Below are 20740 nucleotides of genomic sequence, written 5' to 3' on the forward strand. Positions count from 1 at the left end.
CTTCTTCTTCTTCTTCTTCTTCTTTCCTCCTCCTCTTCCTCCTCCTTTTTTTGAGGTGGAGTCTCACTTTGTTGCCTAGGCAGGAAAGCAATGGCACGATCTTGGCTCACTGCAACCTCAACCTCCTGGGTTCAAGAGATTCGCCTGCCTCAGCCTCCCAAGTAGCTGGTACTATAGTCATGCACCACCATGCCTGGCTAATTTTTGTATTTTTAGTAGAGATGAGGTTTTACTATGTTGGCCAGGTTGGTCTTGAACTCCTGACCTCAGGTGATGCACCCACCTCAGCCTCCCAAAGTGCTGTGATTACAGGCGTGAGCCACGGCACCCAGCCCCTTACATGATTTCTCTGGCTAGAACTTTCAGCACAATATTGAATACAAGTGGCAAGATCAGACATCTTTGTCTTGTTTCTGATATAAGGGGGAAAGCTTTCTGTCTTTAACCATTGAGTATGATGTTAGCTGTGGGTTTTTCATAGAAGACCTCTCACATGTTGAGGAAGTTCCCTTCTATTTGTAGTTTAAGTGTTTTATTGTAAAAGGGTGTTGAATTTTGTCAAATACCTTTTCTACTTCAATTGAGATGATCATATGTTTTGTCCTCTTTCATTCTACTCATACAGTGTATTACATTGACTAATTTTCTTATACTGAACCACCCTTGCTTTCCTGGGATTAAATCCCACTTGGCTGGTCATGGCATATAATCCTTTTAATATATGCTGGATTTGATTTCCTAGGTCCCTAAGTTATGATGGTTCAGCTTGTAATTTTGCAACTCTACAATGGTGCTAAAGCGATATGCATTCAGTAGAAACCATATACTTCAAATTTTAAAGTTTGATCTTTTCCTGAGTGTATTAGTCTGTTCTTATACTACTATAAAGAACCACCTGAGATGGGGTAATTTATTTTAAAAAAGAGGTTAATTGACTCACAGTTCTGCAGGCCATATAGGAAGCATGGCCAGGAGGCCTCAGGAAACTTACAATCATGGCAGGAGGCAAAAGGGAAGCAAGCGCTTCTTACCATGGCAGAGCAGAAGTGAGATAGCACAGAGGCGTGAAGTGCTACACACTTTCAAACAACTAGATCTTGTGAAAACAGCAAGGGGCATGTCCACCTCCATGTCTCAATCTCTTCCCACCAGGCCCCTCCTTCAACACGTGGGGATTACAATTCAAGGTGAGATTTGGGTGGGTACACAGAGCCAAACCATAACACTGGGCTAGCAATATGTGTTAGGATACTCTTGTGATTCTGAGCAATGTCAGCAAGCCACAACTCCTAATCAGCCACACAATCACAAGGGTAAACAACTGATGCTCTACAACATACTGGGTTGCCTGGTAATTTTGCCAAACTGTAGGCTAATGTAAGTGTACTGAATACATTTAAGGTAGGCTAGGCTAAGCTATGATGTTTAATAGGTTAGGTATATTATATATATTTTCAACTTACGCTATTTTCAATATATGATGGGTTCATCAGATGTAACCCCATTGTCAGTTGAGCATCTGTTTTTTTAATGGGGGAATTTTTGCATCCAAAATCAGAAGGGATATTGATTTGTAGTTTTCTTGTGATGTTATTATGTCTTTTACAGTAATCAAGTAATACTTGCCTCATGGAATGAATTGTTAGGTGTTCCTTCTTCTTCTATTTTTTTGGAAGAGTTTGAGACTTATCAATTCCATCTCCTTCTGTTAAGTCTATTTAGATTTTGTGTTCCTTCTTGAGTCAATTTTGGCAGACTGCATGTCTCTAGGAATTTGTTCATTTCCTGCAGGTTATCCAATCTGCTTTTTTGAAAAATTATTTACCCTACCTTTGTTTCCTTTTATTTATTTTCTCTTTTTTTTTTTTTTTTTTTTTTTGAGTTGGAATTTCACTCTTGTTGCCCAAGCTGGAGTGCAATGGTGGGATCTCGGCTCACTGCAACCTCTGCCTCCCAGGCTCAAGCAATTCTCCTGCCTCAGCCTCCAGAGTAGTTGGGATAACAGGCACTCACCACCATGCCCAGCTAATTTTTTGTATTTTTAGTAGATACAGGGTTTTACTATGTTGGCAAGGCTGACCTCGAACTCCTGACCTTAGGTGATCCACCCACCCTGGCCTCCCAGAGTGCTGGGATTATAGGCGTTAGCCATTGTGCCCAGCCTGTTTACCCTATTTTCAAGATACAAGTTAAAGTTATTCAATGTCTTGGCATACAATTTTTCATCATATTCTTAAAATCCTTTTTATTTCTATAAGTTGGTAATAATGTCCCCATTTCTGAATAACATTTAGTTGAAAATGTTTTTACTGTAGAAATTTTCAAATATACACAAAACTTAAGTAAATAGCATGAAGCACTCCTACACACTTACCATCAAGATGAACAATTTTCAAGGGTTCATTAGACTTGCTTCATCTATTCCTTATCTTTCCCTCCCTCTCTCACAACCTAAGAGTGTACGAAAGTGGCCCATCTAGTTCTGTGTTAAGGTTAGAGAATAAAGTATTTTTTAAAAAGGTCACAGGACAAATGCATGCATGTGAATACCAATTCCTTGTTGGCACTGAGAAGCTGTTCTTCCTCCTGTCAGTCTCCCTATCTCTTGTTCAAGACTGATCACCTCTTAGTCAAGTTTCTCCTGCTAGAATGTGATTCTTGGCCAATTTTACTTACCTTAGGAGCTTTAAAAATGTTGATTTCTAGGCCCTATCCCATAATATTGTATTTAATTGATCTGGGATATGGTCTATGTAATAGGAGTTTTTAAAAGGTGATGCTAAAATACAGCCAAGATTGAAAACTTGTGCTCTAAAATGTAAGAGCCCTAATTCCTTCTACTTTCCATTTGCAATGCATCTTTTATTTCTTTTTTTTTTTTTTTTTTGAGACGGAGTCTCAGTCTTTTGCCCAGGCCGAAGTACAGTGGCATGATCTTGGCCCACTGCAACCTCCGCCTCCTGGGTTTGAGTGATTCTCCTGCCTCAGCCTCCCAAGTATCTGGGACTACAGGTGCCTACCACCATGCCCAGCTAATTCTTGTATTTTTAGTAGAGACAGGATTTCACCATATTGGCCAGGCTGGTCTCAAACACCTAAACTTGTGATCCGCCCACCTTGGCCTCCCAAAGTGCTGGGATTACAGGCGTGAGCCACCGCGCCTGGCTCTGCATGCCTGGTTTCTTGCAAGATGCTTTAGAGAACAAATGCTGTGGGACCTGGCTGTTCATTTCCACAGGTGTTTACAAATGAATAGTCAATTTAGGCAAGGATGTAACACGTAAAATCTACCCAAGGCCAGAAATAAATTCAGGCATCAACTCCAAATTCTGCTGAGTTACTGATAATCTTACCCAGGCAGGGACCTCCTCAGGAAGCGGGGAGTGTGGTCAGATGTGAAAAATGGAGACTTGATGACCCAGGAATTCTATTGAATTCCTAGGGCTTTTGTCTTATTCAAGGCAATGGACTCAACTATGGCTATACATTAGAATCTCCTGAAATGATCATTTTCTCAGGTTGCATTTCAGAGATTCTGGTTTAATTTGTCTGAGTCAAGTGTTCTTAAATTTTAGCTTGCATTGAAATCACCTGGTTGCTGGGCACCAACCTCAGAATTTCTGATTCAGTAGAGCTGGGGTGGGACCCAATATATGCATTTCTAGTAAGTTGCCAGGTAATGCTGAGGCTGCTGCTCTGGGAATCACATTTGAGAATCGGTGGTTTAGGGTAAGACCCAAGCACAGATTGCTGGAAGAAAAAAATCTCTAAGTAATTTCAATGTGCAGCCAGAGTAAAGAAAAAAAAAAAAATCCCTTCCTTAGTACTGCTGACTCATGAATTGCAGGGCAACAGTACAAAAAGCCTAACCCTCTTGAATCAGGACATTTCAGATGAATGAATGAAAGAACTTCAACTTCAGATAGATTCCCTGAGTGAATCAGATACTGTATGGTAGGTTTGACCTACCTGGGAGGAAAGAATGGTTGAACTCAATTCTTAAACTTTATTTCTGCTGTTTCTGAATTTTACTTCTGTTCAGCCATTAGTCTCCAGTTTTCTGTGATTGTAGAACTAGAACAAAACTGTTTCCAAAAATACTATCTAACGCCTTTACTTCTGAGTAGAAGAGCTATCCAGAAACTTTACCAAGTCTCTGAGGTCATACGAACTTACACATCTCCTGGGTTAAATCTTGCTTTTCAAACTCTGGCTCTGCACTACATCTGATAAAGTATTTGTTGAATGCAGGCTCTTACCATTTAATCTTATTTTGTTAGTACAAGAGATGCTGCTAAAGGAACATTTTGGCTCTTGTACGAAACTGTTACGTATATATGAACCAAATGCTTCCAACACAAATGGCACACAAAGAAATGATAATACAGTAGTTGTATAGCACACTGGTGTAACCGCCCAATGGGTTTGCTTTACCCAATTTGTAACCACCCAGTGGGTTCACCTTACCCAGCTGCCTAGACAGAGCCGATTTCTTGAGACAGGGGAATCACAATAGAGAAAGAATCATTAACGCAGAGTCGGCTAAGCGGGAGACTGGAGTTTTATTATTACTCAAATCAGTCTCCCAGAATATTTGGGGATCAAAGTTTTTCAAGACAAAATTTGGTGGGAGGGAGGGGCAGTGAGTTGGGGAATGCTGATTGGTTGGGTCGAAGGGAAATCATGGGGCATCCCTGTCTTCTTGGGCTGAGTCAGTTCCTGGGTGGGGCGGGGGTCACAGATCAGATGGCCAGTTTCTTGATCTGGGTGGTGCCAGTAGATCCATCACACGGGTAGATCCATCAAGGGTAGAGTCTGCAAAACATCTCAAGCACTGATCTTAGGAGCAGTTCAGGGAAGGTTGGAATCTTGTAGCCTCCAGTTGCATGACTCCTAAACCATAATTTCTAATCTTGTGGCTAATGTCGTAAGGAAGTTTGTTCTGGGAAAGGGCCACTATCATCTTTGTTTTAAACTATAAATTCCTCCCAAATTTGTTCAGGAATGAACAAGCACAACTTGGAGGTTAGAGGTAAGATGGAGTTGTTTAAGTTGGACCTCTTTCACTGTCTCAGTCATAATTTTGCAAAGGCAGTTTCACTGGGGCAAGAGGAAAAGGCTGTTTATAGCTGAAGATAATCACCCAAGGCAACCAACTGTCCCAAGGACTAAGGGCAGTCAATATCTGTGAACTAGCACCAAACAGGCTGCTTAGGAAATGCTGATGTAGGGAAAGTGCACATGTGTCTCATGTAGACACAGCCTTCTGTAATGAATGGTATTTAAAGAGAATATCCTCAATTAGTCATTGTTGGTTTCAATGTATTGTAAATAGCTTAATCTAGATTTTAAAAAATTGAATATTTACTTTTGGTAGGTGTGAACTTACTCCATAACACAGATGTGTGATAAATATTGCCACAATCTTGGAGTAATGATGGAATGGTGAAACGGAGATTACATACTCCAGAACATTCAGGGAAGGATCCTGGTCTTCAGCTCATTGTTGCCACTTCATGGTCATTTGAAAGCAGGTGGTTCCACTCCCTCCATGCCAAGCTTGGGCAACTCTCCCAGTGCTCCCAAGCCACAGCACCTAGATGTAGGCATTTTTTTTTTTTTTTAACTGAGTCTTGCTCTGTTGCTCAGGCTGGAGTTCAGTGGTATGATCTTGGCTCACTACAATCTCCACCTCCTGGGTTCAAGCAATTCTCCCGTCTCAGCCTCCCGAATAGCTGAGATTACAGGCACCCACCACCATGCCTGGCTAACTTTTGTATTTTTTAGTAGTGACAGGGTTTCACCATTTTGGCCAGGCCGGTATCGATAACTGGACATCTGGAATAACCAGATGCCTAGGTATTCACCCCTGACCTTGTAACCCACCCACCTTGGCCTCCCAAAGTGTTGGGATTACAGGTGTGAGACACCATGCCAGGCCCCATGAAGGCATTTCTTCATCCACACATTGCAAGTGAGACACAGGTCTCTGCTAAAATCAAACCCTCCTCTCCAATTCTTTTGGGGGCAGCTTAGTTTAATTCCTTGTTGGTTCCTTGTATATTTTTTCTTCAGGCCAATAATAAAAATGAAGCTAAAAACACCCTCTTCTAGTGAGAAGAGCCCAAATACAGTTTTCCTGATAGGGCTGGAGATTTTTATTCTTCTCAATCTCTTAAAGTGAGTGGCTAAGAATTAAACAGGTACCACTGTATCAGTAAACTAGCTTGCCTCTTAAAAAAAAAATCTCAGCTGGGCACAGTGGCTCATGCCTGTGATCCTAGTACTTTGGGAGGCCAAGGTGGGTGGATCACCTAAAATCACGAGTTTGAGACCAGTCTGGCCAACATGGTGAAACCCTGTCTCTACTGAAAATAAAAAAATTAGCTGGGTGTGGTGGTGCAAACGCCTGTAATCCCAGCTACTTGGGAGGATGAGGCAGGAGAATTGCTTAAGCCTGCAAGGCAGAGGTTGCAGTGAGCCAAGATCATGCCACTGCACTCCTGCCTGGGTGACAAAGTGACAGAAACCAACTAAAAAAAAACAAAAACAAAAACAAAAAAACATCAAGGTCTCTGCTTCAAGAACACGTGCCTATGGCTGAAACTTAAGAAATTATATGGTGAAATATTATTTTGAATTAAAGACTTTTTTTAGTTATATAAATTCTGCCTTTATGTAAAAGTATAGGATAATCTAATTTTGGACAGATTGTTGCAAATAATGTGTACAATAATAAAAACTTTCCATATGCAAATGAGAAATAAACACCTTCTTTAAGCAAAATGAAATAGGTCTAGGAGTACAGGGGAGAGTTAGAGCAATGTGGCATTCAAATGTCGGTGTGAGTTGGCCTAAGTCTAAAACCAGAGGTGAGCTGCAAGCAAATATAGAATCTAATATCCAGGAACTAAACTGGATTAGAACCAGGAAGAAGATCTCACAAAAAGGTGAATCTAAAAGGAAGAGTAGGAAACCAGACTGGATAAAAATCCAGGGAGTGTTTGAGAATCTAGGTCATAAGAGGTCATTGAGCAGCTTCTCTCACCATTGAGACTTGACCTAGGCCAATGTGTTCATTCAGGGACTGTCTATTTCTTCTAGTAAAAATACTTCCAGAGATTAGAGATAGGAGGAAGTCATGCTTCCACTTCTACAACATTGTTACTATGATTTATTATAATGAAAACTAGTCTCAGACCTAAACTTTCTACACACACCAGCATGTATTAACAGATAGGCCAAAAGAAAGCAGCTTTTATTTTATTATGCAGCAATTACAGACTCCTATTGTTATTATTTAATTTCCCTCTTCAGTACAAACACTGAGTTCCTATAAACTCAGTGAAGTCCACAGCTGTCTTGGCACTCTAACAAACACCTTGCTTGGAAGATTCACTTGGAAGACAAAGCAACTGTATTCTCACAGAAGACAAGCTAACCTTCCAATCACCTCAAGTGAAAGAACCTGCATTAGGAAGGGTAACATGAGCGTAAACAATTCTAGACCTTGGTGCTACTTAAAAGGCTGCTAGGCTGGACGTAGTGGGTGTGACACCTGTAATCCCAGCACTTTGGGAGGCCAAAACGGGTGGATCACTCGAGGTCATGAGTTCCAGACCAGCCTGGCCAACATAGTGAAACCCCATCTCTACTAAAAATACAAAAATTAGCTGGGCATAGTGGCACATGCCTATAGTCCCAGCTACTCAGGAGGCTGAGGCACAAGCATCGCTTGAACCCAAGAGGTGGAGGTTGCGTGAGCCGAGATCGTGCCACTGGACTCCAGCCTGGGTCACACAGCAAGACTCCATCTCATAAAAAGAAAAAAAGGCTGCTAGGCATCTGGCAATATAACTTGAATACTGCTCATTTCACTGTGAGAAAATGCAACATTCCTTATGGTGCCTGTTGAGAAAGTGAGATATCTAAAGTTCTACACCAGCCTCCTTTGGAGGGTGGCCAACTGACTAAGGTCCTTAGATGTCTAGTTATTCACCCCTCCCTCAGATGTAGACTCCTGATCTGAGTGTTTAAAACGTTAAATAATTGTCCCTAAGGTGTGGATTAATTGACACACATACACCTCAAAATAGCATTTTTACTAGCGAATTCCAGACAAAATATCAGACACCTTTTAGCTAATAATGTTGGAACCTAATTTTATACCTGACAGTATTTTTTTTCCTCCTAGGTGTGGGAGTAAGATTGATTTTAAAAATAGTTGCCATTACTCAGAAATAGATAAAATGTAATATGCCTTACTATTAGTCAAGGAGCTGAAATCCTACTCAAAATAATTTAAGCAAAAAGCAACATTTAGTAGTTCATGTTCCTGGGGAGAATAGGGAAGGCCCTGACTGTAGCTACTCTGAACCCAGGGACTCAAAGATATTGAAAGATCTTCTCATTCTCTCTATTTTTCTCTTTTCTTCTGCTTTGAGTGTATATCCTCACAGGTCTATTTCCCTGGATTTGGGGCTCATTCCCTTCTGTTTCTGCTAGGTTGTTTCACGAGGCATGCAAGCCCCTCTGGCTTCACTTCTTCTAGCTCTGTGAGTCCAGAGCCAAAGGGCCACTCAAGTATCTGCTAGGTAAGGACTTGGATTTTCTCAACTTATGTCACCTTCCCTAATAATAATCTATGGATAATTCCTCTGGTCAGGAAGTTGAGGTTCATTCTAAATCTGGGTTGCTAGCTTTATGTTTGGTGGGTTGGGGAGGACTGTTGTGAGAAGGGATAAGGTGCTTGCTTTGGAAGCATATATACTAAAATTGGAACAGGCTGGGTGTGGTGGCTCATGCCTGTAATCCCAGCACTTTGGGAGGCTAAAGTGGGTGGATCACCTGAAGGTCAGGAGTTCAAGACCAGCCTGGCCAACACGGTGAAAACTAAATTTTTCTACTAAATCTATTTTTAGTAGAAATGATGTCTCTACTAAAAATACAAAACTTAGCTGGGGCATGGTGGCACGTGCCTGTGATCCCAGCTGCTCAGGAGACTGAGATTGAGAACTGCTTGAACCCAGGAGGCAGAGGTTGCAGTGAGCCGAGATTGCACCACTGCACTCCAGCCTGGGTGACAAAGTGAGACCTTGTCTCAAAAAAATAAAATAATAAAATAGGAACAATGCAGAGAAGATTAGCAAGGCCCTTGCACAAGGATGTCAGGAAAATTTACAAAGCATTCCATATATTTTATCTGAAATGTTCTTATCATGTACACACACAAAAACATAGCTATATCAGATAATGGTTTATTACTTAATTGTGGTGATTATTCCACAATGCACACATGTATCAAAATATCCAGTTGTACACCTTAAATATGTACAAGTCGAATTTGTCAATTATACCTCAATAATGCAGCAGCAGAAGGGGTGTTACTAAACTGCCTAAAACTATAGTTGCCACAGCCCCCTCTGCCCTTCCTTTTCTCTCTTTCCTGCCCTTCTATACTTGGGATCTTTAGCTTATGTGTGTTAAATTGCATATAATGAAAAACAAAAAATATCGAAGCTTTCTATGCATTCAGATTTGGTAATATACAAACTTTGATCCACTTTATATTTTTCGGTAGATAGAACCATGTAGAATAGCTGGCTTAAGAATTTTCTGGATTTTTTTCTCAAGTGATACTACTAAAATGGAAACCTGCAGATTTTTATAAGCAAATCCAGGCTAACATTGATTCAAAAAAAGCCACCAATATGCTGTAGCAGTGAATATTGCAACCAAACTAAATTTCCTTAATTATAATTGGGTGAATTTGGGACTAGGAAAAACAGCTTGTTTACACATTTAATCATCACCTATAGGTAAGAAGCTCAGAGATTTTCCAGGTGAATGATGCCTCTGATAAATCATCTCTGTCTGCGGACAGTAAAATGACTCAACAAATGCCATATGTAGTGTTTAGCTCTCGAGGAGACCTATGGCCTAGTTGGAACACATCCTGTATGCTGTGCCTACTGGAGAGTAGCATGAACAGATTGCTGGGAATAGCTCCCTCCACATAGTGTCTGTCAGACATAAAGTGCCAGGTCAAGTAGTGACCACATGCTATGTGGACACTGTGATTTTTCCACTTCCCTCAGTTACTAAAAAGCTTTGAAGAGGCCGGATGCAGTGGCTCATGCCTGTAATCCCAGCAGTTTGGGAGGCCGAGGTGGATGGATCACTGAGGTCAGGAGTTTGAGACTAGCGTGGCCAACATGATAAAACCTTGTCTCTACTAAAAATACAAAAATTAGCTGCACCTGGTGTCAGGTGCCTCTAATCCCAGCTACTTAGGAGGCTGAGGCAGAAGAATCGCTTTGAACTCGGGGGTGGAGGTTGCAGGGAGCTGAGATCGCGCCACTTCACTACAGCCTGGGCGACAAAGGGAAACTCTGTCTCAAAAAAACAAAATTAATTAATAAAAAATAAATTTAAAAAAAAGTTTCAAAGAGGAACAAAGAGAACAAGTTTCAAGAACAGTATCAGACAATAGTAAATTATGATATGATACTTGACCATTATAACTAATTTACGCCGGTATTGATTTAAAAATGGACAAATGGTATCACTTGCAATTTTAAGTGTTTATAACACAAACTGTTAAAATAATTGATACACAGGATTTTCTGGCATGAAATTCCATCATTGAATATATTCTGAAGAGGTGATCCATTATAGCAAAAAAATTGCTATTCTTACATGAAAGATAGTAGCCAGGTATAAGTAGGTAAGACAAATAAAGGTGGAACAGTGTGCTATAAAGCCAAAATTCTACTATGGCCTAGCTGAAAGTATATACTGTTGAGTGTGTGTGAATGATATACTAGGACCTTGCGACTCGAAGTATGGTATGGGACCAGCAGAATCAGTATCACCTGGGAGCTTGTTAAAAATGCAAGTTATTTGGCCCCACCTCAGACCTACTGAATCAGAAATTCTGGGAGCTGGGCCAGAAATCTGTGTCCTACAAGCCCTCCAGGTGCTCCCAGTTTATGCTACAGTTTGAGAGGCACCATTCTAATTAATTACAAGCACTCTCCTGATGGCTTGTAGAACTGCCGGAGCAAGGGACTTGAGCGTGTAGAGGTATGTGACGTACAGGTTTCTCTTGCAGCAATAAACCAACTTAGTAGACCACCACTGTTGCAATGACTTCTTCACCCAAATGTCAAACCTAGATGTTAGCTGGGTTGAAACAGCCTCCTTTTCCTTATCACTTTTTTTTTTTGAGACAGGGTCTCACTGTCATCCAGGCTGGAGTGCAGTGGCGTGATCTCAGCTCACTGCAGCCTCAACTTGCAATGCTCAAGGGATCCTCCTGCCTCAGTTCTTCAAGTAGATGGGACTGCAGGAGTGCACCACCATGCCTGGCTAATTTTTTGTATTTTTTGTGGAGACAGGGTTTGGCCATGTTGCCCAGACTGGTCAAACTCCAAGCCTCAAGCAATCCTTCCGCCTCAGCCTCTCAAAGTGCTGGGATTACAGGTGTAAGTCACCGTGCCCAGCTCTTTATTATTTATATATTAATTAAAGACTAAGTTGTAGGTGGGTAGTTTTTGAACCAGTTATCTAATAGCATCAACAAATATTTATTAAATATATGTTATTATCAATATTTTGTTCTAGGAGCAACAAAATATAGACAAAGTGACCTAAAGGATGATTGTTGTTTAGCACGTGGTTAAGGAGAAAATATAAACTTGAAAAATTAAATGGCGATATCAGATAATAACACAAGAACTATTCCTAGACATTATGTGACTAATTATAAAATAAGGAGAAAATTCACTGAAAAGGAAGAGATTCCTGGATTGAATAGGTCTGCAAAGACATCACTCAAGGTTTCTTCACTGAGTATATGCTTAGGAATTACCTGCTCCAGGAAAGGCCCTGGGGGTGTGCTAGAGAGAATGTGGAACATGAACTAGGCTTCTGGAAAAGGCAATTCAAATGGCAGGAACGTTAACAAGCAAAGGTATCATATGAGAAATTTACACAGCAATTTTGGTTGCTCTGTCCTTGCATATCTCCAAGGAAACCTGGACCTATGATTGACCGTTGGCCAACTTTATGCTAACATTGATGATTTTGTTGTATGCACCTAGAGCAATGAACCATGTCCTAGTAGCTTGTCAGGATTGTCTTGCACAAACATCAAGATTGAGGATGTATGCCAGGTTTCATTATCAGGGTCCTGACTTTCAGTTGCCATAGATGGTCATGTAGCAGAATGGACCTATATGACCAGACTTCCATAAAAGCCTTGGGCTCTGTGACTTGCATTGGGTAGAGAGATTCTACTGGAAGGAAGGCATGTCTTGTGTGGCTCTGGTTGGAAAAAACTTGAAAGCCTGTATCTGATCTCCTGGATTTTACCCAATGCCTATCTTCTTTCTGCAACTTCTGCTGTGTACTTTTTGCTGTAATAAGCCTTACCCATGAATATAACCTGATATTGAGCCTTTTGAGTCTCTAAAAAATCACCAAACTAGGGGTGGTTATGAAACCCCTGAAATATGGCCTTTGACAAGATGCAAAATACATATGAATTTTGGAGTAGAAACAATAAATATTAAAATCTGATGGGAAAATTTGATTCTTTTTTTTCCCCATTTATTTATTTTATTGCATGAAAATTTGATTCTTGATTGCTGAATCTTGGTAAAGAATATGTAGGTGTCCATTGTAGTATTCTTTATTATTATTTTTATTTTTATTTTTATTTTTATTTTTTTGAGACAGGGTTTTGTTGCAGTCACCCAGGCTGGAGTGCAGTGACACAATGATGGCTCACTGTAGCCTCAACCTTCTGGGCTCAAGCAGTCCTCCAACTTCAGCCTCCCAAGTACCTGGGACTATAGGTGTACACTCCATACCCAGCTAATTTTTATATTTTTTTGTACAGACAGTCCCCTTATGTTGTCCAGGCTGGTCTCAAACACCTGAGCTCAAATGATCTTCCTTCCTCAGCCTCCCAAAGTGCTGGGATTACAGGTATGAACCACTGAACCTTGCCTCATTGTTCTATTCTTCAAAGTTTCCTATAAGTTTAAAATTTTTCAAAATATAAATTTATGGAAAAATGGGTAGTATTAGGCAAAGAATATTCAAGAAATGTTAGCAGTTGCAAAGTCAATTATCATATGTGTGCATGGACATATATGTGTATAGAATAATAGTTTTACATTTAACCATTAAGTCTGTCCATCTTTTCCTGTATTTGCTTGTATGTGTGTTTTTCATTCTTTTTTTGACCATGTACTCCTGCCTCAGGCAGATGAGGGGCCCTGAGTCCCTGGGCTGGAAGTGGGCCTGAGGCTGTGGTGAATGGAGCCAAGAGAATAATTACCAGGTCAGTTTCTTATGGAGTTTCTGGGTCAGTAGTGCGAAGACCAGTAGTCCAGGGTCAGGATGCCAAATTCAGACAAGGCAATAAAGAAAGAAAGCTCTAAATCAACGTTGATCATTCTGACAGAGAAGGCAATGCAAAGAGAGTTCAAACAGTCAGACAAACCAGGAATGATTCCCAAGAAAAAAATGCACACAATGGCAATTTCCTTTTTTAACTAGATCCTGCCACAGTTAAAGTGACATATCCTAAAGTGAGTGATGCAGCTGGGGAGTGGGCCATTGGATTCTCACAGAGTTCTCTCTCAGCCTGAGATTGACCAATATTCACTTATATTTTCTTCTTTTTTATTATTTGATATTTTTACATTTAATTATTTTAATGAATTTTCTGCTTCTGTATTACATTTAATTCTTTAATATCTCTAGTTAAAAAACTGCATTTATATATGGGTAAGATTGGTTTATACTGTGCTAGCTCCTCGGTTTTATTAATAAGATATGTATAGTGGTCAAGAACATGAATTCTAGGCCAGCTGCAGTGGCTAATGCCTGTAATCCAGCACTTTGGGAGGCCAAGACAGGCAGATAACCTAGGTCGGGAGTTCAAGACCAGCCTGGTCAACATGGCAAAACCCCATCTCTGCTAAAAATACAAAAATTAGCTGGGCATGCTGGTGTGTGCCTGTAATCCCAGCTACTTGGGAGGCTGAAGCAGGAGAATCACTTGAACCCAGGAAGCAGAGGTTGCAGTGAGCCGAGATTGCACCACTGCACTCCAGCCTGGGTGACAAAGTGAGACTTTGCCTCCAAATAATAATAATTAATTAATTAAACAAATAAGATAGGAACAATGCAGAGAAGATTAGCAAGGCCCTTGCACAAGGATGTCGTGAAAATTTGCAAAGTATTTCATATATTTCATGGGAAGTGTTTTCATCACGTATAGACACAAAAACATAACTATGTCAGGTGATGGTTCATTAGCTTAATTGTGATGATTATTTCACAATGCACACATGTATCAAAACATCCAGTTGTAAATCTTAAATATATACAATTTTAATTTGTCGGTTATACCTCAATAAAGCAGTAGCAGAAGGGGTGTTACTAAACTGCCTAAAACTATAGTTGCCACAGCCCCCTCTGCCCTTCCTTCTCTCTCTTTTCTGCCTTTCTATACTTGGGATCTTTAACTTATGTGTGTTAAATTAGATATTATGAAAAACAAGAAATATCGAAGCTTTCTATGCATTAAGATTTGGTAGTATACAAACTTTTTGATTCACTTTATATTTTTTGGTAGCTAGAACCATGTAGAATAGCTGGCATAAGAATTTTCTGGATTTTTTTCTCAAGTGATACTACTAAAATGGAAACCTGCAGATTTTTATAAGCAAATCCAGGCTAACATTGATTCAAAAAAAGCCACCAATATGCTGTAGCAGTGAATATTGCAACCAAACTAAATTTCCTTAATTATAATTGGGTGAATTTGGGACTAGGAAAAACAGCTTGTTTATTTAATCATCACCTATAGGTAAGAAGCTCAGAGATTTTCCAGGTGAATGATGCCTCTGATAAATATATCTCTGTCTGCGGACAGTAAAATGACTCAACAAATGCCATATGTAGTGTTTAGCTCTCGAGGAGACCTATGGCCTAGTTGGAACACATCCTGTATGCTGTGCCTACTGGAGAGTAGCATGAACAGATTGCTGRGAATAGCTCCCTCCACATAGTGTCTGTCAGACATAAAGTGCCAGGTCAAGTAGTGACCACATGCTATGTGGACACTGTGATTTTTCCACTTCCCTCAGTTACTAAAAAGCTTTGAAGAGGCCGGATGCAGTGGCTCATGCCTGTAATCCCAGCAGTTTGGGAGGCCAAAGCGGATGGATCACTTGAGGTCAGGAGCTCGAGACTAGCGTGGCCAACATGGTAAAACCTTGTCTCTACTAAAAATATAAAAATTAGCTGCACATGGTGTTGGTGGCTCTAATCCCAGCTACTTGGGAGGCTGAGGCAGGGAGAATGGTTTGAACCCCGAAGGCAAGGTTGCAGCAAGTTGAGATTGTGCCACTGCACTCCAGCCTAAGCAACAGAGGGAGACTCTTTCTCAAAAAAAAAAAAAAAAAAAAAAAAAAAAAAGAATTATAGAGTCAGACTGCTTGGGTCCAAATATTGGCTCTAGCACCTAATAAATATTTAGCTACATTAACCTCTTCATACCTCACTTTTTTTTTTTTTTTTATGAAATGCAAAGAAAATACTACCTGCCTCCAGCTATTGGAATATCACTAGCAATGAATATACTTGATGCCAGATCTTGTTTTATATATGAAATTTTACAAAAGAAAAAAAAAGATAAGAAAAGAACCCAGGGCAGCCAGGGGCGTTGTCTCACACCTATAATCTTTGCACTTTGGGAGGCCATTGAGGGAGGATCACTTGAGCTCAGGAGCTCAACATGCGCAACATGGCAAAATCTCATCTCTAATAAAAATACCAAACATTAGCTGGTCGTGGTGGCACACGTCTTTAGTCCCAGCCTAAAGTCTCAGTTATTTGGGAGGCTGAAGCACAAGGATCTCTTGAACCCGGGAGGTGGAGGTTGTAGTGAGCCCAGATCATGTCACTGAACTCCAGCCTGGGCAACAGAGTGAAACTTTCTCTCAAAAAAGAAAAAAGAAACCAAGGCTTTTGGAAGAAATGTCTGGTTCCACGATTGGCACAGAGAAAAACCAAGATCCGCCTGGAACATATAATGATGCCAAAAAGTAAATGCTAAAAAAAATGACAGGGCAAGTTGAAAGAACATAGGAGCTAACTTGAAGGGGATCCCAAGACAAATCTGGGACAATTTAAGCAACAAAATAAATAATGATAGTAATAGGTTGTAACTCATGGAATAAAACAAATATCCGTAAGTCTGGAGTGATAACAAGTTGAATAAATAAATCATTGGGGGAGTGGAGGAAATTCTTCTTTACAGTAGAATTCCAAGTAATAATTGATGAAGAAGTGATGGAAACAGAAAATTACCATTTGCCAGACACTACAATAAAAATTGTTTCAGGCAAGAGTCATTAACGAATGCAAAAATTGGTGGGCTAAAAGGAGAAATGGGATTTTTTACATAGTGTCACAGTATCTCCCCAGAAGATACTTATTAAATGGCAAAGAGAAAAATAATGTCATAGTAGAGAAATCTGGCAGACACCACCTTAGTCAGGTGATCCAAGTTAATATCACAGTCATGAGGCCAACATATATAACCTGATTTTAATCAAAAAGAAACATCGGACAAACCCAAAATGAGGAACACTCTACAAAACTATTGGCACATACTCTTCAGAATTGTGAAGGTCACAAAAGATAAAGATTAAGAAACTATCCCAGATTAAAGAGTAAGGAGACAAGATAGATAAATGTATTGTGTGATCTTTGATCCTGATCCAGGAAAAGGGGCACATAGGGACCGTTGACAAAATTTAAATACAGTTCATAGATTCGTTAGTGGCATTTAGTGTTATTTTCTTGGTTTTGATCATTTTACTCGATTATGTAAGATGAAACATTTGGGGAAGTTGGGTGAAGAGTATACAGCAATTCTTTGTACTATTTTTGCTATTCTTTTGTAAATCTACAATTATTTTATAATGAAAACTTTAAAATACATATTAATATATATATTCCTGTTTATGAGTCTTTCTAGGCTCTTCTAACATATATATTAGCAATAGACATATTTGTATAGATAGAGCTTTGTTTTGTTTTGTTTTACAGAAATGGAATTGCATTATACATGACTCTTTTTTGTTCCCACTCAACAATTGTATTAGCTCCTTTTTGGCTGATGGCTTATCTCGCAAAGAGCTAGCTTGCTTCCTTCTCCTTAAAGATGGGCCCCTGATAACCGTATCTTTACTATATGACATCATTTCTTGGTTACAGATAATCAGACCATATGAGGATATCTGACCCAAACTAGGACATCAGATTCTTTCTCTTAAGAATTTGAAATTGGGACCATAATATTCTCTTCAGACTGAACTATTCTCCTTAGTGAAGGAAATTTTAAAACTTCAAAGCTGAGGTTCAGCTGTAGCCTGATGTATGAATTGAAAAGTAGAGACAGTTGCAAGGCAGAGAGATGAGACCAGAGAGACAGGGACAAGATATGAGAAGGCACTTCCCCTGCTTGAAAACCGTTTTCTTATCTCATGCTCTTTCTGAGGACTTCTGCCTTGGGATTCCACAAGACACATTCAAATTCTTTTTTTTTTTTAATTTTTAATTTTTTTAAATATTTTACATTAGGTTCTGGGGTACATGTGCAGGTCATGCAGGGTTGTTGCATAGGTGCATACTATATCTGACATTTCTCCCCATGTTATCCCTCCCCACCCTTCCCAAAAATTTTTATAAAACATTTCCTTCAAGGCTCATGCCAGCTCTCAAGAGGCAGAGTTCACATCAGTTATATTTTCAAGACTAATTTGAGGCTGAGCATGCACCCACCTGGCTGGGCTGCAACACCACCTGGGCTTGGCCCCAACCTTGCTCCACAATTGGAGTGGGTACTGGGAGCAGGGAGAGGCCAGGCAGTGGGAGCAGGCACTTTGAGCCTGTGGGGGTGCTGGGAGGTCTTCCTGGGCCCCCAAGAGCACAGAGATGCCCAGATCCACAGCCAGGCTTGGGCCGCTGCAGCTGCACCCAGGGAGCTCCTGCCTCACCAGCTCAGAAGGGGTGGGGGTCCTGCTTGTCCTCGGCTCCCGCCAGCTACATGGAGTGTGCAGTCCCAGACACACCTCCAAGATGGGAGTGGGCACTGATAGCAGGAGAAGCCAGGCAATGGGAGCAGGCAATTCTGAACCTGCCAGGTGTGGTACTGGCACATTTATACTCCCAGCTACTTCGGAGGCTGAGGCAGGAGGACTGGTTGAGCCTGCGAGGTCAACACTGCAGTGACCAGTGATCGTGCCACCACACTCTAGCCTGGGCAACAGAGCAAGACCCTGTCTCCAAAAAAAAGAAAAATGCTTTAGATTTTCTATTTCTTCTTTCAGCTTTGGTGAGTTGCATTAGCATTTGTCTGAGTCAAACAAATTGGAGGTTGGGTCTTCCATGGTTTGTTCTCTTATTCCACCCCTCTCCTCAATGTCTGTAGGGTCTATTGTGATGTTTTCCTTTTTCATTCTCAATATTGATAAATTTAAGCTTTGTTAATTTTATGTATTATACTTTTGTTTTATATCTCACTGATTTCACTTTTTCATTACTCATTTTTTCTACATTCCTGAGGTTTTGTTTGGATATTCAGTCTCGAAACAAAGAAACAAGCAAACAAACAAAATGTTGAAGGTTTGTGGCAATCCTGTGTTGAGCAAGCCTATCAACACCATTTTTTCTTTTTCTTTTTTTTTTTTTGAGATGGTGTTTTGCTCTGTTGCCCAGGCTGGAGTGCAGTGGCGCCATCTCAGCTCACTGCAACCTCTGCCTCCCCAGTTCAAGTGATTCTCTTGCCTAGCCTCCTGAGTAGTTGGGACTGCAGGAGCATGCCACCACACCAGGCTAATTTTTAGTAGAGACAAGGTTTCACTGTGTTAGCCAGGAAGGTCTTTATCTCCTGACCTCATGATCTGTCTGTCTCAGCCTCCCAAAGTGCTGGGATTACAGGCGTGAGCCACCACACCCAGCCTATCAACACAATTTTTTCATAGCATGTGCTCACCTTGTGTTTCTGTGTCACATATTGGTAATTCTTACAATATTTCTATCTTTTTCATAATTATTATATATTGTGGTGATCTGTGGTCAGTGATCTTTTTCCTATTTTATTTTAATTTTCTTTAGAAATGGGGTCTTGCTGTGTTGTCCAGGATGGAGTGCAGTGGTTACTCACAGGCACAATCATAGAGTACTATAGCGTTAAACTCTTGGCCTCAAGTGATTCTTCTGCCTCAGCCTCCTGAGTATGTGGGACTACAGACGCATGTCACCATGGCTAGCTTTGATCACTGATCTTTGATGTTGCTATTTAAATTGTTTCAGGGCTCCACAATCCACATCCATATAACATGGTGAACTTAGTCAATAAAGGTTGTGTGTGTTCTGACTGTCCCACCAACCAGCCATTCTCCCATCTCTCTCCCCCTTCTCCAGCCTTCCTGTGAGACAACAATATTAAAATTAGGCTACTTAATAACCCTACAACAGCCTCTGAGTATTCAACTGAAAGAAAGAGTTGCATGTCTCTCAGTTTAAATCAAAAGCCAGGAACAATTAATTTTTGGACTAAGATTAATGTTAGTTTTCATTTTCTCAAGTTGTGTTAAAAGCCAAGATAGGCCAAAAGCTAGCCTCTTGTGCCAAATAGCCAAGTTGTGAATGAGACGGAAAAGTTCTTTTCTTTTTTCTTTTCTTTTTTGAGACAGGGTCTTACTCTGTGGCCCAGACTAGAATGTGGTGGCATGATCATGGCTCACTGCAGCCTTGACTTCCTGAGCTCAAGCAATCTTCCTACTTTGGCCTACCCCAAGTAGTTAGGATGGCAGACATGAGCCACCATGCCTGGCTAATTTTTAAATTTTTTGTAGAGACTGGGTCTCGCAAGTTGTTCAGAGTGGTCTCAAACTCCTGGATTCAAACAATGTGTCTGCCTTGGCCTCCCAAAGTGCTGGTATTACAGGCATGAGCCACTGTACTAAGTCTAAGAAATGTTCTTGAAAGAAATTAACATGCAAATCGTAAGAATGTGAGAAAGTTAGAAAGGCTGTTGGCAATATGGTGAAAGTTTTAGTGGTCTGGATAGATCAAACCAGCTGCAATATTCCCTTAACTTAAGGGAAAATAGTTAGCAACTCTCTTCAGTTCTGTGAAACTGAGAGAAATAAGGATGCTGCAGAAGAAAAGTTGGAAGCTAGCGGAGGTTGGTTCATGAGATTTAATGAGGAAGCTGTCTCTAAAACATAAAAGTGCAAGGTGAACAGCAAGTGTTAATATAGAAGCTGCAGCAAATTATCCAGAAGATCTAGCTAAGATTATTGATCAAGGTGGCTACACTAAAAAGCAGATTTTTAATGTATATGAAACAGCCTTCTATCAGAGGAAGATGCCATGTAGGACTTTCATAGCTAGAGAGAAGTCAATGCCTAGCTTCAAAGAACAGGCTGACTCTCCAGGTAGGGGCTAATATAGCTGGTGACTTTAACATGAAGCCTATGCTCATTTAGCATTCCAAAACGTCTAAAGCCCTGAAGAATTATGCTAAATCTACTCTGCCTATTCTATTCAAAAAATTCTAAGACCCTGAAGAATTATGATAAATCTATTAAAGGAACACCAAAGCCTGCCTGATAGCACATCTGTTTACAGCATGATTTACTGA

General features: G+C 40.4%; 2 non-coding genes across 2 annotated transcripts; both read left to right on the forward strand.

The window, feature by feature from the left end:
* The first annotated feature begins 9096 nt into the window (after nt 1–9096).
* Nucleotides 9097–9199, forward strand: LOC116560721. The gene has a single exon (XR_004273106.1). It is a non-coding gene; the product is annotated as a U6 spliceosomal RNA (small nuclear RNA).
* A 4968-nt stretch (nt 9200–14167) lies between these two features.
* Nucleotides 14168–14269, forward strand: LOC116560724. Its single transcript, XR_004273108.1, has one exon. It is a non-coding gene; the product is annotated as a U6 spliceosomal RNA (small nuclear RNA).
* Nucleotides 14270–20740: the final 6471 nt, after the last annotated feature.

Source organism: Sapajus apella, unplaced genomic scaffold, assembly GCF_009761245.1.
Source record: "Sapajus apella isolate SASKATOON/1434 unplaced genomic scaffold, GSC_monkey_1.0 scaffold26, whole genome shotgun sequence".
NCBI classification, from domain to species: Eukaryota; Metazoa; Chordata; class Mammalia; order Primates; family Cebidae; genus Sapajus; species Sapajus apella.